General features: G+C 38.2%; 1 long non-coding RNA gene across 1 annotated transcript in view; it reads left to right on the top strand.

The window, feature by feature from the left end:
• Nucleotides 1-2,011: 2,011 nt before the first annotated feature.
• The window catches only part of LOC112988922 (uncharacterized), a 204,681-nt gene continuing 179,432 nt past the window's right edge, over nt 2,012-27,260 (top strand). The window contains exon 1 of the long non-coding RNA XR_003260658.2: nt 2,012-2,855. This is a non-coding gene — a long non-coding RNA (uncharacterized LOC112988922). The remainder of the gene's footprint in view (nt 2,856-27,260) is intronic.

Raw genomic sequence — 27,260 nt, 5'->3', positions numbered from 1 at the left:
ACTTGGGCAGTAAAGTTTTGAGAATAGTCTGATTGTATTTTCATTTTCAGGAGGATGATGTTTTTCAGGTATAATTTTTCAAAGCTGTGGAGTTGTTGTTGTTGTGTTTGTTACCTGTTGTGCTCAGATGTGGGTCTAGTTTGCCTGTGTGATGCTTTCCTGCACCCACGAATTCTTGAGAGTCTTGGCTCCCCCTCTGATAACTGCTGGCTTTGCATTCTTTCCTCTACTTGGGCAGTAGTTGTTTTAAACATCATACATTTATATAAAATGCCGAGTCTTCTACCTAGTTGTAACTGCAGTTCTCGTGCTGTTCTTACATGTGTCACTATTTTGTGCTGTAACTCTCAGGACTGATGGAGTCCTACTTACAAGCAAATGATTGAATTATTAAAAGCTTAACAATTTGGTTATGAACCTGTCATGTAGCCAAAGTTGTTCTTGTTTTTGTGATCATGACTTTCACCCTTGCCTTGAGAAGAGTACACTTATTTGTACATTTGACCTCAGGACTGGATTGACTAATGGCTCAGTAGGGATCCTTAAGCTATGTTAGATATTGGAAGCAAAACAACTGCATTAGTTGTGTTGCAACTTAGTTGTGTTGCAGGTGGTTTCTTTCCAGTAACAGGCTAGCTAGCTTGGGTATGTTTGCATGGCAGTTCACACTTTCTTTCTGCTAAATCTTAAGACCATCTGTCTAGCACTCAACTGAATTCTCGATAAGACTCTTGACAATGGAGAAGTGTAGTGTTTTATTTTGACAAATTTTTTGACTGGTGGGATAAGACTTATGGTGATGCTGAGCAATAGGAATCATTTTTATATAGTGCCTAGGTTCAAGTTGAAGTCTTTGTCATTAATATTGTCTAGTCTATGAGTCCTACTCAGGGAACTTTGCCTGTTATTCAGAATGTTAAGCAGCTCCCCAAATAGTCCAGCCTTGTTCTCTAAATTCTGAACTGCTGCAAGGCTTCTGTGGTGGATGTCTCTTTAGTGCTTGTTACTCATGTATGTATCAAAAGGGAAAATGAGCAAGTAGGCACAGTAACAGTAGAGTTTTCTAGCATAGCTATTTATTATAAAGAAAAATACTTGTTCACAAATTACAGAGCAATTTTTTTGTAACAAACACTTTTCTGTAGAAGTTCATTCTTCTTTGGGAGATACTGACTAAGTTTTAAACTTTCAAGCATGACAGCTAAAAGTAGAAGTGTCCTGGGTTTTCTAATTTTAAGTAAATCAGACATTTTCTGTGTCTTTAGACAGGTCACTTGACCTACTTGTGCTTCACTCAACCCAGCTGGAAAATTGGATAAAGACTAGGACTTCAGAAAAACCTGAATGTTGTAGCTAACCTTACTCCAGTGAATACTGAAAATACAGTGCACAGGTGATCGTTATAAAAGTTCGGTGTTCCCATGTGCTGATCTACTGAGCAAATAATGTCTTGCAGTTATAGTAGCATGTTTAAAAAAAGAAAAGGGGAGGAGGAGTGGATAATTTTACATAACATCTATATCTTCCAGTATTCTTTCTCATGTAAACCTAACATTTTTAGAGCTAACCCTTCATGTTTTTTCTCCTTCCCAGACTTCCTTCATCTCATACAAATGCACAAAGTTTCTTTGTTGCTATGTTATTATGTACCTAGAGATATGAGTATAAAGCCAAACTCCTTGTCCAAAAAAGTACTTATTACAAAGCAGAAGTAGTGCAGGGCACAGGTTTGTGAGCGTATCTGTTGAACACCAGTGTAAAATAGCTGTAAGATGCTACCAGCTGAGGATAGCCCATTTGCACATGGGTTTAGCCACTGCTCTAGTATTCTTTTCTCTATCTGACTGCCACGTATGGTTTCAAGTCCTTTAGGAAGGCAGTGGAGAGGCTCAGGAAGGAATGGATTTTCTCCAGCTCTGTTCCTTCTAGGATTCAATCTGAAGCCTTTTAGTACTATTCATGTTGGTTTGCATTCTTAGAAAATTCTCAGAATGATGAGTGTGAGAGCCAGGAAAGGAGCTGTGGGCTGTACACGGCAGTCATGGTGCTCACTTGATATGTACCATGATGGTAAGCATAGACCAGAGAGCAATACATTAGCCAAGGCAGAAAGTTTGAACCAAGAACTGCACAATGAGATCCTACCCTGAAGATAATAAATGGGTGAGATAACATGCTTGTGTCAAAAACTGTGAGGAGGAATAGAGGCTGCCCGCTTGAGAGAAGGCAAGGCATTAGGAGTGCTCACTCTTCAGCCAGGACCTAGCTGAACCTCCCTCGGTTGCTGGGGCGCACTGCTCCGAGCAGCCTGCAGGACAGGCACCATGGCAAGCCTTCTGTGATCCGGCAGGGCAGGACCATCGCCACTAACAGCTCTGGGAAAGTAGTTTTTATTATTTCTTACTCTTGCATAGCTGCTGTGGAGGAGCACAATGCATATGGAGCACTGACATCTTCACTTGCAGAAGAGAAGACAGCAGAATGTGGGCAGACCCTCAGCTGTGTATTTTGTCACTACCTGATCAGTTTATACCAGCTAAGCAGCTGCCCCTGCATTAGTCAAAGCAAGACCTAAATTCCATATGTTTACCCCACCATGTAAAAGGCTCCGTGGCTCCTGTGTTTCTAGTGGCTGATGGAGTGGGTAGTTCTGTTTATCACTCCCCCAGAACATGTCAGATGAATGTGTAGTCAGCTGTCACAGCCTTAAAAGGCTGTACACCCCCAAAGGCATCGCGCAGCTCCAGGAGTTTACTCTCCTTTCTCTGCTTAGGAGCCTGATGGAAACAATACAGAAATCTGAATCTTTGTGCACCTAGAAAATGATGAAGCCTTCATGTACCCTGACATTTGCGGTGAGAAATATTGTATGTTATTCCTATGTTAGTCCAACTTTGCATAACAGTTTGGCTGTTCTCAGCAGAGGAAGTACAGATGGTGACTTCTGGCAGGCGGTGTTATTGGAAGACATTATGCTGCATGTGTACAGGTTGTTAAGTTAACTGTCAGTTTTTACGCAGCGTAGACTGCTGAGATTTTAAAAATCACAGAATTATCAATTGCAAGTCAGAGGTCGGCTGGTTCCCTAGAAGGCTTAAAAATCCTAGTCCGGTAGCAATGGTGCCATATGTTCCTTGCTGCTAGTCGCCTTGAAATCACAGGAGTGAGAATCAAGAGCCAGTTGTCTGTCGTAATTGGATTGCAGTGAAATACGGATGCATTGCCTGTGAGCCATTAGGTGCACAGGATACAATGCAGCATGGAAATGGTCCAAATCTCCCCTGATCAATACTGGGGGGAAGTCAAGGAGCTTTCTAGCTCTGAATGATGTTTCTCAGTGAAAAGAGGGAATTGGATAGGCCTGTTCACAGTCCCCAGCTGAAAAGGATCACCATCAGGGATGAGGGGTTCTAGAGCAGTACTGCTGGAACTGGGGTTAGATCCATTTTTATGATTAAAAAGATGAAGTAACCAGCATGCTAATGACATTTTCAATGGAAGAAATTGCAGATAGACGTTTGAGTGGAGCAAACTAATTCAGAGGGCTTGAGTAAAATTACAAATATGAGCTAAAAATAACAAAATGGGACTTATGAGAAATAAAACTCATCTTTCTCTTTGAGGGAAAATCATCCTTTGCATGGATACTCCATTTGAAGAAGGAAGCTGGCTACTAATAAGGCTAAATGCTAGGGCTAATAATGGAAAACTGCAATGTGAGCTAAACCTCTTGACAATATCAAACACCCTCTAAAATGTGAGCAGCGTTTCCTTCTACTCCATCTTGTACCATACTAGTATATGGCTGAGTGCACTAAATGTGGCAGGACTACAGTTTCATTAGGGCTCTCCTCTTTAAGAGGAAGCATTTTAGTGTTGAATGCAATTCCTCATCCTTCTCTGTATCCTGGGAAGGAGGCATAGTTGTTTTTCAGAGGCTTTGGAATGTCAGGATTTAGCCCAGAATGAAGCGCTGCATCCTGGGACCAAGATTTTAATAAACTGGAGACTGCTGTTCTCTTTAAGATGGTAAAGAAACTAGAACAGATGAGTTTAATCTTCTTTAAAATTGTTATATATACTGTAGATATGGGAGAAGATGATTTTTGTACAACTACTTGAAAGGGATAAAGCTTTAAGGAACAAAAAGGTACAAAATTTGAAGATAAAAGAGGAAATCTGAAATTGATACCAGAAGATTAATGTAAGTGAAATCTATTAAGGATGTGAAACAGCTGTTTGAGGAACTGGAGTGGGAAAACTACTATTTAGAAGAATTTAAACTGAAATAATACTGGCACAAAAAGGAGTTCTATGTATATGAGTGTGCGAGGAAGAAAATGGATGGATTAAAAAGATGTTATACTGATATTTAACCTCTGTGGCTGATGTAGAGAATTCTGTCATTCTAATTTTTAAATTAATGCTTTAAACTATTTCAGTGTTTATCTGCCTATAAAGATGAGAAACTACCATCTGATAAAGAAATCAAGTGCTTCTCATGCAATGTGAAATTGCAAACATTTGTTTTATTTTTCCTCTTGTTGATGTATTACTGAAAATAAGACAGAACTCAAGATGCATGTTCTTCCATCCAAATATCCTTATTTACCATGTGAAAATAAGAAAAAGATGTTTTTCCTGCAATGGCTGAACATGTATCCAATCAGCAAGCTTACATCTCAGTGATGCTTGGATAGGCCTATGTCAACCGAACCAAGTAAAGAGAAAAACAGTTGATTAAACAATAGCTGAATGGTCTGAACTGTTAACACTATAAGAAAATGGCTGTTACTTGAAACAAAAGATAGCTTCCAAAGGATAGCATTGTTTTAGTAAGCTGCAACTCAAGTAAAATATCTTAAGGCCAAATTCTGGGGATATTTAGAGGCCGAATGGTTAAAAACAAACTTCGATAAGGTCATGTAGTAGATCACAGTAAAAGTTAGAAAGGGTCCTAGACACCTGGAGTTTCCGTTCTAATCACTCTTTGCCAAATGGCTTTTCTGTCAAGTGGGAAGTCTTTTGTGGGACTCATCAAAAGAAATGTACTAAAATTCTTTGGAGAAAATGTTTATTTTCTTTTGTAATGATCTCGATTACTTCTAAGTATGAGTCAGATACCCTGGTATAATTTGTTTATTGTTCTAAACTCTTCCTGAGTTGGAATTCCAGAAACAGATCTGATACTAAACGTAATACAGTGATGGAAATCTTCTATTAAAACTTAGATGTGGAATAAAACAGTATGATATTCCTAGACAATTTACTGTAGTGTTCAATTATTATTAGAAAGTTTTCCTAATACATTAACTTCAGCAAGGAAGGTATAGGCTAAGTTTATCTCTTTGTGACCTTTCTACATGGTTATGGAGAACTATTTTATTCGAAAGTTTTTCTTCAGGCTTTCCTCCTTTTTTTCTTTATTGGTCATGTTTTCTGAACCAGTGATGATTTGCATTGCTGTCTTCTGGACTTCTTGCTGTTAGTTCATGTCCCTTTTGATATACAATATTCCACCTGAGGCCTTAGCAGTGCTGAGGAGAGCAAAAGGACTTGATGCATCTGGCAAGCTATACTCATGTTTATACATCCCCCTATGATCACTGCTGTTTTTGTGGCATCAGCAGCATGACATTTTCTTCTATTCCCTGATGCAGCTATTCAAATAGACACAGATATGACAAAAGAACATGATTAACTTCACCTCATTTGAAGTGCCCATGTGTATGGGGCTTTTTTTAAATGTGTGTTGTTATCTAAGTGACTTGAGGGTTTCTAATTCCATCCCTCTTTCTTCTGTATTTATTAACGAGTATTTTTGTATGTTGAATGCCATCTCCGATTCATTTATTGGAATCAGATTTAAAGCTATGTTTGCCTAATTTGTGATAGCTAATTGATACTTTCAAATACCAGAGTAGTGTAAGTGGAGCTCTGATATTATGGAGTAGAGGAAAGAACGGAGGGGAGCCTATGGCAAACTTGAGCCATAGTCTGGAGCATTATCAATGTTTCAGGAAGACCACTGGGACCTAGTATAGACTATGCAACATTATCCTCAATAATTTCTTCTCATCTTGGGGATGGGTAGAGATTAAAGAAAAACCAGTAATGTTTTGTTACTCCAGTGAAATTGTGGAACTAGTGACAAAATCCATACCCCTTATCCCATTCTAAGGGTCGAAGTCCTAAATAAGTGTTCTGCAGGTATGCACTGCTGTCACATTCTAGCCAAGGTCTAATGCTGTATTTGAGGTTTATAATATAATGTTTATCTGAATAGCTCAAGCTACTGCTTGTTCTTGTGTTTGGATAGAATGGGAGTTTGTAATCTCTGTCTAGTCAATGAAATTAGGACTGAACTGTGTGGAAATGTGTATTATCCAAATAGATGACTTCCATCTTGTATTACTACTTCTGAGTACAAAGGTGTCACATGAAGAAAACATGCATAATATCTGCAAGTAAATGAAGCAGAGATCTATTTCCACTGTGTAGTTAAGGGACAGAAACACATGTAGATTGACTCTTTTCCATGGCAGTTACTGATTTAGTTTACTCGTAGAACTGAGTGCAGAACAGGGCTTTTGCTATATCTATTGTCCTCCTGCTTTGGTCTTGAAATGTTATTGACTGACAGATTTTGAGACTTTTAAACGGCCAAGCGATGCGTCCTGGCACTGAACTGAGCACAGTCTAAATCTGGTGGTTTTCTCCACGGTGAGCTGTAGAACAGCTTCATTGAAATCTGGTCACATAAAAGTTAATGGCTTTTCCCCACCTATTGGAGCAAAGAACAACCTCTGGTGCTTTTAAAATATTCATTATATGGTTATCAGAGCATTCTCTGTATTCTAAATGCTTAGAAAATTGGTTGGAAACAACCTATTTAACAAAGCAGCCTCTCATTTTACCCTATTTCACATAACTTAAAAAAAAGGGGGGGGGGGAGGGGGAACCCAAGCCATTGCTTTTATAAACCATTTAATACAGTTTATGACAGTAATAATCCCCTTGAAATTGGTTATATTACTGCAGTTTGTTATACTGTTAACTACCCTTGTCTTCAGCTTGGTCCATTAACTGAAAATCCAGCCATTAACTTATAATGGGATGATTTCTTCAGGATTATTACCTGATTCTTAGTTTGTTGGAGATTAATATTCTTGAAGGATGGTGAGACAGCAAGTGACAAAACTTAATGAAAAATCCCAATTCAGCTTTTATGAAACGGTGGTCTACTTATACAAGATGTCTCAGGCTTGCATGCAGTTTTTTTCATCTGCGTCACCAAAGATGCAAACGCATATGCAACAGCTTCCTTGATGCAACAGGAGAGTTGTCCTAAATAATCCATGGCAGATGGTGAGACAAGGAAGGTGATGTTGAATGTGGCCATTGTAGTGACGGGGACTTAAAGCTTGATTCTCACCATTCCGCTCAGTGGGGATTTTGCCAATGTCTTCAGTGGGAAAAGAATAAAAGAACCAAAAAACAATGCCCAACTGGTTCCAGAAGAGCAAACTATCTATATATTTTCAAAGATATCCAACAGAAGTGCAAGAGGAGTCATAAGTAAGACTATTCCAGCTAGTGTAGTCTATATGTTTAGAAAGAAAAAATGTTATTCAATGGATTAGAACTATTTATTTAGAGGATGAAAAATCCTACAACAGAATCCCCCAAAGTATGTCCTTAGCATACTTTAGTGACCTATATTTTCAGTCCCCAAAGTATCTTTTTCTTTGACTAAGACAATGCCAAAATTGAGAAAGATTAATTATTAGTTTTACAAGATTATTAATTAACCCTGCAATCCACTCTAACAAAATATGCTGTTCATAAAATCTTGGTGTGAGCTCTAGAATTACTTTACTGTTTCCTCCAATTGCAGCAGTCTTCTCTGTTTTCTTCTCACACCCTTCTTAAATCTTATCAGTTCATCTGCTAGGAATTGTCAACCTAAACTGCTATAAAATTATACAGTGTCAGTAGGATATATGAACAACCTTTAAAATTCACTCATGATAGCTTCCAGTAGTGTTAATTTCAGCCAAATAATGGCTTATCTAGAACAGCTTTCCTAGTATGAAGAAAACTCAGGAAATCCTTTTTCCTGCTTGGTACGAGGCATCTATATTTTGATTATCTCTTTTCTCAGGCTGAAGAGGGAAACCTGGAAACACAGATTTCCTTTGAAACGGGATGTCTGGGTTCATTCTGTCACTCCACATAAACATCAGCCTTTCTATGGCTCCAGTAGCGTGGTCTTAGGAAACGGTCTGAACCCCCACAAAAGGTACTGGGAAAAGACTGCGCTTTTGGCAATAGAGACAATGATGAGATTTAAACATTTGCTGCTTGGAGAACATGCCAGAAGTGATGATGCTAATAAGAATGCAATAAAGCATTACAGATGGGGTTTCAACACCAGTTGATTCCAGCAAAAGATGTGCAAATGGAAGGGCAAAATAAGAATGTCTGCAAATACCAACATTTCCCACAGGCAAACATCTATTCTTCTTCCCAAGTGTCTGAGAGAAGAGCTTTTCTGGCAGCACATGCTGAGAATAGAAAGATCAGTTTGATAAAGCAGAGTGAGTAATGTATTTCTGACTTAGTTAAGTTCTTATGGAGAAACCAAACATACTTTTCGGGGAGGGGATGGGAGGGTAAAAATAAGTTTGGCTGTTAAACACTTGGCTTTTCTCCACAGTGGTACTCAAAGCGTGGAGGAAAGCTCTCTCCCTGGTGAACAGAACCTGTTGTGCAAGTAAAACCAACAGGTGGATTCCAGTTAGAAACTTCAGACCTGGTCACATTTCCAGGCCTCAGGGTAAAGTGTCTGAACTCACCTTTTCGAAATGAAAAAATTGTTGTTTACCTTCTTTTGTGATTCATGAGTGGAAAGTGTTTGTGTAATGACAACCTTGGAAATTCAGTGGTTGTAAATTTTAAAAGGTAGTCATAGATAAAAGTGCACTTGAAATTGAAATGGGTGAAGTTTATATTGTTGCAATTAGAAGCAGTAAGTTTCATTTCCTGTGTTTACTCCTGATCGCCTCCCCTTGATGCACACCCCTGTGGCTGGTCAGCCCTCTAGGGAGTGTGGTGGGAATTCTCCTGGCTTCAAGGACTCGTGAATTGCCACTGCTCTCTTCCCTGTCCTCCCTGGGAGTGGCTGAGGTGGCCCTCTTTAAGAACAGCGATTCCCCTACTGGGTCACTTCTAACACCGGCTTAAATCAGGTAGGAGATGTAATGAAAGCTTTCAGAGCACAAAAACAAACAAACAAAGACAACACGCTTAGCCTGAACAAGACCAATTGCTATCTTTTCTTTCTTGCTATTCTTCACTGTAGGTAAGTTTGTAAATCGTACTACAGAATGAAAAAGATAAAATTTTTGCTAGAATGCTGAGGAAAAGGTGTCAGGTTCTTATTCTTCAACTTTCTCCTGGCCCGTGGTTCTATTTCAGATATAAAAAGATGGAAAAGCAGAGAAAAAATATTAAAATCAATACAGATAACTTTTCCATTTAATGTCATGGTTCTTGAATTACATCTATAGTATGTTTATATACTACTTAAGCACTTCATATTTACGCCTGATTTGCTTTGACTTTAGAACTCGAGTCTCCTTCTGCCTGGTGTGTTATCAATCTTTTTCAAAAGTGAAATTGCCTCTATATGACAGTACAGCATAGATTTCATTCCAAGAGGAAGTACAGTTCAGTTCTTAGAGGATGTGCTTTTGGTTACATCAACACATCAGCACGTGCACTCTCCAGGGAGAACTGCCCAACTGCTTTTCCTTTGTTGCATAAGGGTAAAATTGGAGAAACCTAAAAGATATTTCACTATTGATTGCTTTCTATGTTTTTTTTTAAAGTTTGAATTGTAATAAATTTCAAGTACTTCTGTGAATTTGCACTTTAAGAAAATCACTTGGGATATACAATAAATATGCAGGGCAGTGACTGCCACTGTCACGTTCTCTGCATTTAAGCAATACTGATGTAAAATAATTTGTTATGTTCATGTATTGGAAAGGTCTGAATGCTTAACTTGAACTCTCAGGTTGTGTTCTTAGCATAGTACTGCTGACCTCAGAGTCTCACTGAGGATGAATGTTGTCTATTTTTTCCACTGTTTATTAATATGTACTATTTAAATTGTGTTTATCAATTGGGATTTTATTTTGAAATGGTTTTGGGACAGTCTCAAGAAATCCATCCAAAAAAAGTCTTAAACTGTATGGGCTGCCAGCTCTCCAGTGCTCTTCTGTGTGTCTTTACTGATGAAGTGCATAACTGAGTTTCTCCTGAGGTATCCATTTTCCTCTGGCCTGACCTGACTTTGGGACTCAGTCATGGGAGCTCATGGGATTTATGCTGAGATGAGTTAAACTCCCACAATAAAGTAGATACTTGATTACTTTTTGCCTAAACTCCTATGAGCATACATCTATGGCACTAGATCCACAACCTAAAACCTAAAGTTTCTGGAAGTGTTCATGCTAAGTCAGTCAATTCAACCCTTACCCCAGTAGAGTTATCGTTTACTAAATGCAAGCAACATTCAATTAACCAATGTTTCCATGTGATCCTTCACGTGGGATCCTGTGTTTGGTTTCACAGTATCAGGTATTTGGCTGTGATCTCCTGATGGCCAGCAACCTATGTAATAAAAAGCATTGTATGGCATTTACCCCTCTTTAAGCATGTCTGCTAAGGAAGGCTGCTCTGGAGGTTGAAGCACTTGTTTCTTTAGGTGCAGGTGTAAATAAAAATTTAAGGCTTATGATCAAAGGGGGGACAATGCTGGAAATACCAGTTTGTGAATGATGACACAACTAAATACAGAGTACTTAGGGCCTGCCAATCTTAAAGATTACAGAGGAAAGTCAAAAACAAAACATCTGAAAGTTGTATTAGTAGAAATACACATGTGAAACCTAAGGCTTTAATTGTGTAGCAGTTGAAAAATCAGTGCAACATGGCTGCTTCTTTTTTCCCCATTTGTTGTTTTTTGTTATATTTAAATAGTTTTGACAAAACATGTGTTTGTCTGTTTGCTGCGTGTGCTTGTGTATACTCTGTGCTGCATCCAGAATCTAAAAAATTTAAGGCTGAGGGCAAATGTGTTATTTTCTTAAAACTACTGTATTCAAGAACCTATGCTTCATATGTCAGTAAATTAAGAATCTCGAAGTATAGTGTCTACCTAAACTGTACTTGGTAAGTTTGTCAATGTCTTGTGTTTTGAACAAGAGTCCTCCAGGGGCATAGTTCTCTAACTGTCTGGAAGTAGAAATAGAGAGTATTATATGAGGTACTGTGATATGTTATGCGTAGCAAAAACCTAAACTGATCACTTCTTGTTACTTTAGCTTGGTGTTTTTTATTCAGAAAGAATTTTCACTTTGTGTCGCTTTTCTTCTCTGAAAATATTTTTAAACACCTGAATCGAACAAACTTTAGGACACTTTCTTTTACATTTTGTAGAAGAGACTAATATTTAAATCATATTCTTATTTGAATTTTCCTTTCCTTGCTTATTACTCGGTTGCTGCCTCTGCTAATTATGTAAAGAAATCAAGGCACAGTTGCAGGGTTGGAACTGGAAAGCCTTAGACAGGTGTATGTAGTGTGATACCCCAGCTGTACAGAAAGCCATAACCAAAAAGCCCCAAGTCTTCAGCTGAGCTAATCATCCAGACTGGCTGAATGTCCTACCACTCGAATGCATCAGTCAGGAACCAATAAATCCACTCCTGTGGTGTCAGCACTTCAATCAAATTGTTATTAGCTCACAGATAGCTCATGTTAGCTCCAGTAAGTAGTATGCAGAGAATTGTGATCAGCTGCTGTTAGTGATGTAGATCTCTCTCTCTCTCTTTTTCTCTCTCCTTTTTTAATTGTGCAGCAGCTAGCGGTATGATACTAGCCACTTTGCTAACTGATACAGATAGGTTAGATCTATAGATTTCAAGACAATGATGAGGCTGCTGTGAACCTGGATGGATATGGGCACTCGTCAGATGTGTGGATCAAGACCCCTAGCAATTTGGGGAGTCAAAGTTTGGAAATTCTATTTCCTTTGAGGCTTTCAAAGTATTTGACATTGGAAGTATTTTGGGGTCAGGTAGAATCCATCTAGCTTGGTATGAGATTCTTTGTCATTCAAAGATTGACTGAACTGAGTTTTGTAATTAAAAAAAAAAAAAGGCTCTGGACTTATTTCTTCCCCCTTGTGATGGGCTGCAACATAATGATTCACAGAGGAGAAAGAGCTGTACCTCTCATTCTGGAATGGGATATCTTCCCTGCTATTTTTATAAATACAGATGATCAACTTATATTTTGAAGAACCAGTGGCACTGCAGAACAGTTCTACATCATTCCCTTTCTGTGAAGTTGTTGAAAGGTGAATTTGAGAGACAGCCATACTTGGATATTTGCATTGCATCTGAGAAATTGAGAAAGAAATACAACCTTTCCTTTCCTGTAGCCTGTCACAAATATCAGTGAATAAGATAAGATGCTTACAGAAGAACAAGCCAAATTTTAGTTCATGTGCTTCTTAGGTCACTGAATAGACTTACAGACTCAGATACCTGTAGATTCCTCCCAAAGAAAGTGTTCCTGAAGTTTTTATTTAACTTCTGCAATCTTCATTGAAAAGTGCATATATAATATAGGCCTATTGTGTTAAACCTTATTCTGCCAGTCACAGTAAGTATATCTTCCATATAGTTCATTTCAAATGGACTTCTATCTGTCAAACTGGATTTGGTTTTGATCACCACTCCTGATTACATTTGTCATGTTTTTATGCCCTAAAATATAGAACTTTGTTTTAGCAAGAAGCTTGAGAGTACATAGAATACTCAAAATGTGCTAATGTTTTGGTGAGAGACAGGGTCCAACCTTTTCTTGAATACAGAATGCAAACAGTTGTTCTTTAGGGGCTGAACTAAGTAGTAATATCTGGGAGACCAACAGAGGAAAATATGCTCTGTGTCTCCGTGGCCTCTTATTCGGCCATATCACTCATGGTCAGAATTATCAGAACCGGGGATATAATATGAACCTTTCATACTTGTGAGCAGATAGTTCTTCATAAGCTTATGAAGACCTGTGCCTGACTGAAATCAGTGGGGCTGTCATTTGGTCATCAAGAGTTTGCTATTCAAGGCCTCGCGATGTCCCATGAGAAGTGCATCATTTTCCTCCTTTACAGGAGCACTGAATGGTCTTGTTTAGCTGGATTACATACGCAGGATGTATAGAAAGTGGTGGTGTTTAATGTTGCAGGAACAACAAAAAGCCTGCATAGATATTAGAACAAAGTAGTATTGAAACTAGTAAAACCAAAGTCAAATCTAGTGACATACTGTGAAGAAACGGGGGGAAAAAAGGGGAAAAAAAACAAACAAAAAACTTTGAGAAGAGGGATTTTTTTTCTTTTTAACCTTCCCCAGCCATCAGCTTAAACTGCTTGGCAAAACATTTATTATTATAAATTCCGATTGTTATTACTTAACCTACAGTGGTACTAATGCATGAAACGTGAACATAAATAAAGGCTTACCAAGGAAAACCATCACTCACTTGGTTTATCAGCTTGGGCAATAATAGTCAGAAATAAGAATAATAAACTTTCTACCATGTTTCAACAAAGAATTGGCTAAAATAAACTCCTCCAAGTTTTGCCTTTTTGTTATAATATTTCCAAACGACTTTAGGTATCAGTGACACAAATTGCAAATGAAGACAAGTATCTTGACTACTTTATTTCAAGCATCTCATCAAACTATGTAAGAAGTCTGCCTGGAAAATAATAGTCTCAGTCTGATCATCAACCAGTTTATTTTTTTATGAATTTTTAAAAACTGATAGGTTGACATTATTTTACTGTTTAAAAAAGTCAGATACAAAAAGATATGTAGTTGGACAACTGCATAGAAATACAACACTGACTATTTTGCTGGCTACCCTGGGCCTATTGATAGCTATTTGCATTGTAGTTCTATAATGAGCTCTTTGAGAGTAGTGTTGATAAGGGATTAAAGTATTTTTTATATATATATAATATATATATATATATATATACATACACATATATACATATACACACACACATGCATGCACACACACTATATTATAGATGCATCTTCTATTCAGTATTACACTTTCCCCATGAGAAATCTGAAGTTTCCTGAATGGACATAGCGGCCTAAATGCACAGAGTCACTCTGAGATAGTGTAAGGATATATGTGTATATTTTCTTTTTGTATTTTTAACCCAATTGATAACATTCTGAAATATATTACTGTCAATTAAGACATTGAAAGCTAATACTATATAGAGAGAAGTTTCTTCATTTCCCTTTATTTCCTTATATCTGTTTCTACTATGCAAATCTGCACTGAAGCCAAGAAGAGAAACCAGAAATATTTGTCTACTTTGAAATCCTTGACTGCTACACATGATGGAAACTGGATAAGCACAGAATCTGTGTATTTTTATCCCATACTGCAAAATATATACATTATGATTTTATCCTTAACAGAGCTAATAATGAATTTTCTTGTTTATTCATCATGTTCTTATTAAAACTGCTTAGACTTAGACATCAACATTAAAGGCAGAATTACTTCTTTCTGAGTTGTTAAAGTAAATTGTTTTAATGTGCTATGGATTATGTGGGTGTCTCATGCTGAGAACTTCTTTATGCTAAAAGAAGTAATAACAACAAAGCCAAAGAAAATTAATGTAAAATCTCTGTGATGGAGAAAAGCATTTTAAGATTCCATGTTAGATCTTTACATGGTGATCAGGAGTCACTGCCTTACAGTCTCTAATCTGTTTATCCTCACAAAGATATTGTGAGGAGAAATGCTTTCACCTGTGTTTTTTTTTGGGGGGGGGGGAGGGGACACTAAGACACAGCAGAATTAAGATCCACATTTAATAAATGACTTGGTTCCTAGACACTGTAGCAGAATACAGGTCTTGCATGCAGTGTCAAGGGATGCTTTTCAGTGTGAATCCTCATGATAGTATGGAAAAATCACTTTGCAGAGTTCTAGATAAAGTTCAGCTCTTACATATCCTGCTGAATGCAGGGCTTGAATAAAAGAGGGTGAATTCTTAAAATGATGCTTAAATTTAGGGGCAGTCCCTAACCAGATGATCAGGCAATCATCTGAGGTCGTCATGCTCAGCCTGCCCATTGCCTAGGCTTACAGGGATTCCCAGGAGGGATACTGAAGACAGAGGTGTCTTAAATCCCAGCCCCTTCACGTGAGACTCCAGCCATCTATATTGCATTTATAGATGCAGCACACATCATGATTACAAGCAAGCTGTGCCACTGAACAGAGAAGAACAAGATTGTTTGGGTTATCACTTTTCAGTCTGTCTTAGTTTCCACCCCTGTGAAATGGAAATGATGATCGTAGTACAGACAACGCTGTGAAGTTCTCTCTTCAGCCTTGTTAAGTGCTTTCTCCAATGTTCGTACTGTTATGTGAAATTTGGAAAGCTGTGAAGCTGTTCTCCCTTCCCCTTTCCCAACCCCTGTTGGTTGACCAGGAGTAGTTTGTACCATTGGACGATTGTACTGCTTTAATTTTTCTCAGGAACAACACTATTTCAATTTTTTTCCTCTCCCAGATAAAGTATGTTTGTTATGGCAGAAGTTCAGACTTGCCTGAATCTGTCATTGTGGGGTGTCTCAAGATTTCCTCTAACCGTTGTTTATAGTGTCTGTGTCAGTTTGGAGAACAGAACTATATATTTTTTTTCCTATGGAAGATCATTTGAAAAAGATTGCTTAAGGCATTTTCCTAAGATTATGATTTAAATTATTATAATCTCCTGAGGTCCTTGAGAAATAGGCCAGTCTCTGATCACTCTTGTGCAGTTGCCAACTTGCCAGAAATATAGGGAGGAGGATAGAATATGCCTGCTTTTCTAATTAGTTTTTTCATATACTAACTTATATACCCTTCTTTTTAAGTGACAAAAAAAATTAGGCTGCTGGAAAGATGTGTATTGTCTACTGGGTTTTATATCATTGCTCTATTGAATTATTTCAAAAAGATGGGGAATAGTTAAACCAAACTGTGATGTAAACTACAGTGGAAATGATGTATCTTTTCAGAAGATATCTTTAAAAGCTGATGGGAGAAAAAAAACAGAGGACTGAAGTTCTGAAAATTCTGTTTAAAGACCTGATTTGAGTAAACCTGAATCTACCATCAGTAAAGTGTTGGTAATATACTTTGACCATAGCAGCGCAGGAGAGAATGGATTATATTTCATGATTTTATTTAAGTGGGTTATAATTTCAGAAGGTATACATGGTCTCCTTTGCCCAAACTATTTATCTAATGCATGTTCAAATGAATATCTTTGAAGCAGTTTCTGCTGTTTTAAATTCCTTTATTGATTTATCCTTTAGAGACTTAAGCTTGGTACTACCATACTGAAAAAAGCCTACTGGTCTCTGGACACTATCCTGTCGCTAGTAGCAAGACGATAAGTGCAAGTGGAAACAGCTATTGAAGTTTCAGGATGCAAATTTCCAACGAATTTTGTCACTGTTTTACAGATAGAAATTATTGTATCAAATGTCTGAACTGGGATTATTAATGTTGTGAATGCTCCTTTAATTATCGCAGTGCAAAATCAGCTATGAAGTATAGAGATGTTACAGCCCCAGTTAAAGTCAAAATGGATGACTTTGTGCTGAAACGCATAAAGGATTGCCACTGGCACATCAGAGCGTTGGTAGCTTTTACTGAACACTGGATGTAATCAAAAGAGACATGGTAATGTCTGAAGCTGTTGCAGATGTTTCTACAGGGTGACCGTGTGAGCAAGCCCACGGGTGGCTGGAGCCTGGCAGCTCAGCAGTGGCAGAAGGGCTCTGGAAGCAGGTTGTGGAGGTAACCAACCCTCCAAGAGCCTTTCCTCTTTGAGCCCCAGAAATGAGTTCGGCAGGTTGCCTGTGTTGTGGATTACTTTGCTATCAAACTTAAGTATGTATTTTCACTACTGAAGTGTTCTTGTCAACTGTATATACACATTTCCCTTTTGCATCCTCATAGTTAAGTCATTGTACAGTCTAGGGGAAAAAAAAAAAATCTGTCTTTTACTGAATGTTTTAAGAGTAAATTCCTCCTTGCTGTCTCTACACTCAAACATGCAATTATGTTGTTGTATCTAATGCCATTCCTTCTGGAAGCTTTGAGCAGAATTACCGCTCAGTTTTGACCAGTCTGTGAACACTTAATCTATCTGATAGCTAAGCTTTACCACTAATAAACTGTCTCTTTCTGTCTCTGGTTGCAAATATACGTGGGCATTTGGTCATAGAATGTCGAATATTTTCCTCTGTCCATTTAAAAAAAAAAAAAAAAAAAAAACAACCTCATTTTAGCACCTAGCTACATTTGACATAGTATTAAGAAATACACAGTCAAATCTAGCTGCTTCAGTCTGTAATAAGCCAAACGGGTACAGGGGAAAAAAGAAAAGAAACTTAGAAAAAGGAAGGTATTCCTAAACTTTCGTGGATGTTATTCTTGCAAGGAAATATGAAGCCCAGGAAAATGTTAGGTTTTGTGTTATGCTATGTGCCAGGGAGGTATCTAAACAAAAATAGGACAGAAGCTTTCTCATAACTTTATAGAAAACTTTCTAGGATTAAAATGTCAGTGGTTTGAACTCACCTGAAAGGACTGTATATGCCCCATGTTGATCAGATCAACAGATAAGAAAAATACATTATGAATATGGTGGTGTGTTGATTAAAATACACCCATTTAAATGCTGTAGGCAAAAGCCAACGGAAAGAGCCAATGGGAATAATATAAATATTCCTCCAAAGTCTCCAGACAAAAATTGACACATTCCTTAATCTGCTATAAATTCATTTATCTTACACAAAGGAGAAGGATAGATAGACCCACATGCATTTGACCTGTGGATATACTACTTGTAATACTGTTGAGCTTAAATGGCTCAATTTTTGTTAGATTTTGTGAATAAATGTTGGGATCTTATTCTGTGGCCCAGTGGAGAAACCACCGGAATAGATTCTAGTGGGTCATGTCTAAGGAAATATCCACAGTGAAGGCAGAGGATTGAAATGGTAGCAGACCCTAACTCTGGAAACTTGCTTCCCTGAGCTGTAGCTGAAGCACGTTAACAGGAGAATGTAAGGAAACGTCTGGTGCTTTTGCTGTCGTTATACACCTTGTATGATTAAATGGAGGAATTTGGTATCTGGGGTTGTTATTTCTAAACTGCTTAAAAAGAAAAACCCACTAAACCTCCTGTCATTCTGAATTTACACAAGCAGAAAATACTTTTTGTTATATTTGTGCACAGTCAGATAGGTTTTGCTCTCTGGCTTTGCTCCACTGATTATGAAGTACATCTTTACAAACAGTGTCAGTTGAAATGTTTTTACTTCCCCAAGCCCTTTCTAAAGGTACTTTCTTCCTTTTCACCATCTGCTTGGTTGGAATGTGGCCCCGGCGTGCCAGCACCTCGCACGCTTTCCTGGTGTGTTGTGGTTGCACCAGGCAAAAGCGGTCGCGGGAGGTGTAGTTCTCAGTGATGAGGTGTGGAGCAGTTTCTCTGAGGAGAGTGAAAGAGCAGAACCAGCCAATTTTTCCTGACCCTGTGACCCTTCAAGTACTCACATATGCTGGCCCCAATTCCAGCCCTTTTGCAGCTGGAGCGCAACAGTACACAATACTGCTGGACCATCTCCTGGGAGAATTCCATAAAAGTATAAAGGGGCAGGAAAACAAAAAATGAAATTAATGTAAACTCTATGCTGAGGTATTAAATGAATCCTCTGAAATGGGAACATTGCCAGGAACAATGTTGTTCAGTCAGCTGACAGTCTTTGTGAAGAGGGCAGATGTTATTTATGGTATATTTACATCTGGGGGAAGTCTGAGCTGATAAAAAGCTATGCATTTGTTTGGCATAAATTGTGAATAGGTCCATCTTTACATAAATATTGTGCCCCTTAACTGGTAGGCACAGCTAAATTGTCATAATAAATCCAAGTCTATTCTGTAGAGTCTATTGAGTAGTTTGATCAAAATGTCTGCATCTTTATTTTTCTTGTGCCCTTTCTTTTCTTCTTTTATCTGCTCACTGCCAGCAAATATTAAAGCTAATGTTTCAAGCTGTAGTCCAAAACTGGAGCTGATAAAAGCATGTCAGTAAGTTTGATTGCTCTGCTTGCAGGGATAAACATCGGTTAGCTCTCTTGGCTCTTAACTGTTTTTCCATGTTGTCTGTCTGTCCAGTTTTCCAGACAGCTGGTTGCTTTCATCCCAAGGTAACCTGGCTTTCAGGAGTGAAAGGACTGGATCATTTAGATACTGGTGCATGCCATCGGTCCACTGGTTTAGGTAGTTCAACTTTGGATAGCAGTGATTTTTCTCAGAAATAAAATATGCAAGAATTTCTGTTCCAGGAAAACATACAGACTTTGTTTTCCTTCTTTTCTCTCCTGGAGGTTGTGGAATGATTTGGAAAGTTCATCCCACAGCTTATTTATTCATTTGCAGACTAGCTATAGCCAAATACTTTAGCGCTTGAACAACATCACTCCATTCCATCTGCCAAGTGAGAAGTTGGAATCACTTGAATTCTGTGATGTTGTGATGCAAACATCTTCCTTAAATGTTTACAGTCCTAGAACTTTTATTTTTCCTTTCCTCAGAAGGAAGGGGGAGTTTATCACTTCTGTTTCAACAAATCCTATAATTAGTCTCCTACCTGACATGTTCCCATCAAACAATATTTGTACATACTGGGCTGTCATACATACTTTGTATTTCTTACAATCTCACTGTAGTTTTCTATACACACACAAATGGACATGCTCTTCACAGTATTTTGAGCTCCAAATGGCTGTTACTGACATGGAATATGATAATTAGAATGTATGATTTAACTCTATCACTTGAAAAATATTTCTGTCTTTATCAGCTCAACAAACTTAACTCTAACTGAAATTTGGTCCATACAGTTTATGCAACTATAATAGTGGGACTTATTATCAATAATACTGTGAATGGCTAAACCTGTATTAGTAGTAGTGGCCAAAACTGGTTCTTTATTACAGTGATTAACAGTAGAATAAGTTGTGTATGTCATTCATGATAAGCCAAAAAATGTAGCTTATTGAATGACATGAATTTGGGGGTTTGTGTACAAATTCTGTAAAATAAGCTCTTGGAAAATTTCAATAGGCTGGCTTTACCCCAAACCACTTTGTGGAACTCTAATAAGATGTTTGCAAAGTTACATTAGAGCTCGTTTGTCTCTTCACTTATCCGATGACTGTAAGTTTAGCTGTGTCTGGTGCATTACTGTATTCTGAGTGCATGTTCTCTGTAAGTAATATTTTTTAGATGTGGAAAGGTTCCTCAGTTCTAGCTGACCTTTTAATAGACCAGCAGCTGTAAAGTGCCACAGTAATGTTATCTTTCAGGCTGTTCAAGTTGCAAGGGATCTAATTCCTGGGGCTTGTGCCTGTTCTTGAGCACTGGAGCTTTTACACAACTTTTGGAGGTTATGATGTGCAGGATCCTGTTTATGCCAGATGTCTGTGGAACTGCTGACCAGAAACTAATGAGTTGTACGGAAATGCCTTTCTCTGTTATAGTTGTTATCAAGGAAGTGAAGGATTGGGATGCTGACTGTTGGAAACTGCAATACTTCAGGATCTCTGGCAAATTACTTCAGCCGTGAAGTACAGGAGAAACTGCTGTAGGATGATGACTCCTTGGAGTAAACTGTGTGAGAATAGTTGGAGCAGCTACCTCATTCTTGCAGCATAACCTTCAAAGAGGTAAAGCGAGTAGTCAGTGTCGCACACAAACGTTCGGCTGTAACTGGCCATATACCACGAGTGGTTTGGGGAAACAGTAGTGATGCTGATATTTTGCTGAGAATTTTTACTCCAAGGTTAGGGTTTGTGTCCCTCCCCTCACCCCTACTTTTCTTCCCCTTTCCCATCCACTGGCTCTGGGGCTGGTTTCGGAGAGCATGCTTCATCTTTGGAAGCTATTTCATTAAGGCGCTGGTCCTGGCTAAAATTGGTTTTGTGAATACAGGCCACGGCTGCTTTACTCTGCTACAGGAAATTGTTACTCTCTGTTCATCATGAACAAATGAATCATATGGGCATTTCCTGAACAGTCATTTCACGTGACAAAGACGTTAGAGATTTGTTTAGTGACCCAAATACTTTTCATGAAGAATCACCTGAATTTACTTGGTTTTGGTGACCAGGTTTGCTGTGGTTCAGAGGGTACTGAAGGGTGTGGGTGTCTATAGATGTTATTCCTTTTGTCCCACTTTGGTTAGGAAATTTCAGAATATTAGGATCCATGTTGGCATTTATCAGGGAAGGATTGCTTATGTACTGAAGGTGTCATTTTTTAGGAGTGAAGCCAACTGTAATCTAACTACGATTTGTATACAAATCTTTGATCGATAACTAAGAGTACCAGCTTTTCTTCAGATTGCTGTAGAGTGTGTACTGCGTAGTACTCCCTTTAAACAAACCTGAAACCAGGAAACAATATGGAACTGACAGGTTGTTCTAGGGGGACTGGGGGAAGGGGAATATATAGTGAATTAACTATGTAGTGCCAGCTTGACACTTCTTTTGGAAGGGTTTCTGGTTTTACATTTTCAGGTAAAATGGCAATGTTAATGAGCTATTGTGGGGTCAATTCTGTTCTTACAGTTTTAAAATAGTGTAACTTCACTGACTTTCCTCATATGATGTCTGTTATATGAGAAAAGGCTGAGTGAGCTGGAATTGTTCAGCCTGGAGAAGGGAAGGTTCAGGGGTATCTTACTAATGCATATAAATATCTGAAGCGAGAATGTAAAGAAAATGAAGCCAGACTCCTTTCAGTGGTGCCCAATGACAGGACAAGAGGAAATGGGCACAAACTGAAACACAGGGATTTTTGTCTGAACATAAAAAAAAAAAACATTTTTACTGTGAGGGTGACTGAGCACTGGAACAGGTTGCCCAGAGAGGTGGTAGAGTCTCCATCCCTGGAGCTATTCCAAAGCTATCTGGACACAATCCTGGGCAACATGCTGTAGGTGACTCTGAGAAGGGGGTTGGACTAGATGATCTCCAGCAGTCCCTTCCCACCTCAACCATTCTTTGATTTTGTGACTTCAAGGTCGCCCTATTTGCCTGTGTGTAAGTGATGGAAATTCTGTTTTTAGGCTGAGCTTTTTAAAGGACTTTATGGGAGGATCTGACCATGTTAAACCTTTCTCTAATAAATTCTAGTCTGCAAATTTATGTTTAGGCAGAACTCTGGTTTAGTTGCCCGAAAACTCTGGTTGGTTGTGAAATTGTTTTAACAACTTTTCAATGTTTGGATTAGTGTAATTGGATCATACAGTCCTTTGATTTGTTCAAATGTGTTACAGCATTTCAACTCTTATTTTGACACTTATTTTGAGCATTTTCAGCTATTAGATGCAAGTAGTTTGTTCCGATAACGCGTTAAGGATTGCAATTGATGAGCAGTCTGGAAAAATACCTGTTCCCTGAGCCCATGTGCAAAAGTGTCAGAACAACAAAGAAAAATGTTTGATGGGAGGCAGGAGCTATGCTGCATTTTGAGGGAAAGGTTGGTTAACCCAACAAACACTGCCAAGCTTTGACTGACAAATAGTGTTTGTTTCTCACATCACAAAATAGATGCAAGTCTTCAGCTGTGCTATTACTCAGCAGATACCTCAATTTTTTTTATTATTGGTCCTTTAACAATGTACCTGAAGAGAACTCATTAGTAGAAAAAAGAAATATCCAAAAAACCCTTGAAGGAATATTTATGGAAAAGACTCTACAGTATTTGTCCAGCTTTAAGTAAAATCAGCAGTTCTGAGGACAAATTGTAAACTAAATGAAAAGTAAAACTTGTTGGACCTGTTGGGAGTCAATTGTCTTTAAATTGCTGCAGATCACTAGCATGCAGAGGCTACATAGTACTTCTGAAAATCGGGTTGCTTGTTTTAAATCAGTATGGAAACCTAGCTCTAATTTACAGAATAGTCTAACCTCAGGAACCCAATTTTGAGAACTGACTTAATTATTTCTACATTTATGAGGAAAATCCATGCTCTATTTAAGCTTAAACAGATATGACATGTATGCATATGAATACATATAGCATAATCAAAGAATCCAGCAGAAGCGTGAACTTGAGTCAGTGATACAGAATAATTCCCTAGCAGATTACTGTCCCAGTCCTAAGTTTTACATGTGATGACAATTAATGTTAAACCAGAGGTGTGCTACTTCTGTCCAGTAACAAAGTGAGAAATTCTCCAACATAAATGAGGGGGCTGTTTACAAAGCAGGCCTCATGCTCTGCTTCGTAAACCGAGAAACCGCTTGTTGGAAGAAAATAGCAAGAAAGAATGAGACACTGCATCTGTAGGTTTTGGTCTGGGGTTCGGTATAGTTTTGGAAGAGACATCCTCAAAAAATATTGCATTATTGCATGATGCTTTGAATAGAACAGGTATATGGTTCAAAGTAATAAATTGTTTAGGAGACAGATTCAAGTTCCTCAACCTTCAGAAATTTCAACTTCTTTTCCACAGAAAAAGAAAATGATTGGAAAGGATAACTGAATTTACAGTTCAAAATCTTCATTGCCTTAATAAACTTAAGGTATCCACATATTAAAAAAGAAGGGAAAATAATTTGCATTTCTAAGATACCTCAGTCATGTCTTCTCAAAAGCACTTTGCAAGGTTTGAATGAATGAATTTCATAAACAAACTGAGTACTTTGAGAAAGTATGTTTGAATGTTTGCCAAACCAGTAATTTATTTTCACTTTACACCTAGCCTCTTTCCTTCGCTCTCCACAAATATTCATGTCAGAAATTTTGTTTGCAAGAATATTAGAGAGGGAGAGTCATGAATATTCATAGGAGTATGTATTTGCAGGAGGGCTCTGGGAAGAATGTATAGTCTTGCAGCAATTTATACTGTTTTACACGTATGATTGGTAAGAGTTTTTATCCTCTTAGGATTCATCCTGGCAGTGAAAAGAACAAGACCCCCCTCCCCCTTCTGCAATTCAGAGACAGAACTTACCCCACATGAACAATATAGAATATATGGAAATAACTGTGTTCTTAGTACCAGTTTGTTTCCTAACTGATACTTGCTTTCCTGTCTTGGCATATTATAACTTTCTTTGCTAATGTTAGCTTTGAACTCTGCCTCTTTCTGCTGCTGTGGGATTATGGCTATGTCTCCTGCCTCCGGTTTCTTTATCAAGGGATGCATGGCATTATCCATTTGCTTGCGGGTGCAAAGATTGCAGTGGGAGACCCCCTCCACTTCCAGTGCCATCACACTGCTTTTCGAAGCACAGCAGCTGGGCTTCCATGGAAGGTTGTCTTGGTGTGGTTGAATTTCCTGCTCAAACCATCGCCTCGCTATTTTATACGAAACATGAGTGTGTTTCAGTCACTCTTCAGGCCCTGATGATGTAGCTGCCTTCTGCCTGCACCCTGCTAGTCACACCAGTCCTTATCACCCATGTGCCACTCTGAAAGCATACAGTTTTCTCCTTGGCTGCCTCTGCCTGTTAATAAATTGATGTTGGTAAATAACTTGACAGTGTTTAGAGGGCTAATGTGCTAAGGTCACTGCTTGTTGCAATTACTACCATTTTCTTGTGATTCTCCATTGCTCCCTCTGCCTGTCAGCAGTGCTTGTATTCCTTAGCATAGGGTATTTGCTTTTTTCTTGTTACTATTTTAAAGCAATATGATGACTACCATAAGGGGTGCTGTTTCAAGACTGGAGTCCCTGTGCACTACTGTATTATCAAAAAGACAGTATCAACAAACAAATGTCTCTTTCAGAATGAGATGGAAATCTCATCTCTAACTTAGCTTACCTCAATAATTTATTTGAATGTACACAGCTTAGCTAGTTGCACATGCAAATAAATCATCAAAATCCCAAAACATCAATGATTTTGTTCAAGGTCAAGAAGTCCCTGACGGAGTCCCAAGTATCCTGACTCCTATCCATTGCTTTCATCCCTGAAGTTTGCTTCTTTATTTTTGAACAAAGAACACTACTGCAAGGAGGGATAGTATTACATCATGAGCCAACTCCACTTGTGAACAGTTTAGGGCTTTCTGAGTGCTAGTGAGGACAAAAATATAAGAGGACTTTTGTCCGGAGTCTGGTGGGTCATGTCCGTTGGGTCTACAGCTGATGTGCTTGGTAATGAAGACAAATTGAGCAGTTCTTCTGTTCATTACCTGCATAATGCTTTATAAACAATAAGACATGGTTTAGAAAGCAGAATTTAAGTGGACAGTATCAGGCTAGATTTCATCTTGAATGTCAATATTATAAAACACATAGCAATTTTGTTTAATTAAAGATAAACACCGTTTTTCTATAAAACTTCCAGAATGTAAAAATTCAAGTTGAAATTAATTTTTAAACAAGCATTTTCTAGTGGTGCATATAACCCAAACATAGTATTAGAACCAGAAAATGAAACTAATTTGAAAGTCTAAACAAATGTATAATTGGCTAGTTTATTTTCACTTCCTAAGCAAATGGGAAAAGTAAGCAAGCAGAATCATTGGTCAAAGGAAAGGTCAATTTAAAACATTCTTTTAAGTTTAGTAATCAAAGGTGACTTGTTTAATGCAAGCAAGGATTTTAGCTCCGTATGATTTTGAGACCTCCAGATTTCCTGTAACATGAAGTTTATAGATATTTTCCAGAACTTGGAAATGCTACCTACCTGAATGTGTTTAATTTTGAGAACTACAAAAAGAAAACATTTTCAGCTGTAATTGTCTATAGTAATTACAAGGAATATCTAATGAGGCTGTACAAGTTGACAGTGCTTAGAATGCTGACTTGGTTCCAGGCCCAAACTTTCCTAAGTCTGCATGACAAAACCTAGATTTTTTTTTAACTTCAGGCCTGTCTTGCTGAACCAACTAGAATTGGATAAAGTATGATTAGAAAAATTATTTCTATCCAGTTCTAATTCACTTTGTGCTTGGGTACCAGTGAATAGTCAAAAGAAGAATCTGCATCAGTCACTTAATAGGATGAAACAAAGTGGAATGCATTTGATCTAAATTAACATAAGTCAGTTGCGTGTTTAGGCAATTTTTCCTTGATTCATAGCAATAGGTGGTTTTAGGGAGTCTACTTGTCTGTCTGTCGTAATTACTCTGGCCAGAAAAGAAAACCTTTGAATTCTGCCAATACATTTGCCCTCTAGGCATGTAACCTTAGGCACGGATCCTTTCTCAGCCTGGCTGTCTAGGAGTTTTACTCATGAAACAGACTATGGTCTGCCTCTTGGATTGTGTGTGTTGGGATGAGTAAACTGTTCAGGATAACATTAGGCAGGGGAACCACTTGACTGAGGAAGACAGGGCAAAATGGCCATTAGCTTTACCACCAAAGATAGAGGATAAATAGTGGCAGAAACTGGTATTCCAAGATGAAGAGCGGAGCTGTACCTGATGCAGAACTAAACATATCAGGCTTTGTGTCCGATGGCAAATTTCAGGCAACATAAACTGCAGTGATACTACTGACTCCAGAGTAAGCTAAATCAGAATCTCATTCTCAGCAATGGGTCCAAGTATTCAACTGTCACAGTCACGGGGGGCCATGACCTAGTGACTTCTGAAGAGCTGCAGCTATGAAGAGAGACAGGAAGGGGAATTGGGTCTCATCTGTCATTAATCTTAAGATAGGCATACATTTATTTCTTTCACTACAGAATTAGGCTATTGTCACTACGCATTCTCTGGCTTGCCTGATAGCATCTCATGTCCCAGATGGGGCTATCAAATGGCTGTTCCTGAAAATGACGCTGTTCTCGCATTTCTTCTATTTGGACACCTCTGTTTCAGCAGCCTGTTAGACAAAGTAGTGTATTGATCCTAAAATCACTTACTAGAAGCCTCAGAGCTGACTGTATTTTACTGATCTTTTAATCTTTATTTTCCTGATCTACCTTCAAATTCCACAGAATTACAGCTTTGAATTCCTAAACTGCTTTTTTTTATGTAGTTTCTCTGCAGCTATAGAATAAACCTGCTATCTTTGTGTACTCCTGGTTTCCTGTGTCCTCCTGGTTTCCTGTTGTACTGGTTAC

The sequence above is a fragment of the Dromaius novaehollandiae genome, chromosome 9 (assembly GCF_036370855.1).
Source record: "Dromaius novaehollandiae isolate bDroNov1 chromosome 9, bDroNov1.hap1, whole genome shotgun sequence".
NCBI classification, from domain to species: Eukaryota; Metazoa; Chordata; class Aves; order Casuariiformes; family Dromaiidae; genus Dromaius; species Dromaius novaehollandiae.
The sequence above is the reverse complement of the archived record's forward strand: the minus strand, read 5'-3'. Positions and strand labels throughout refer to the sequence as shown.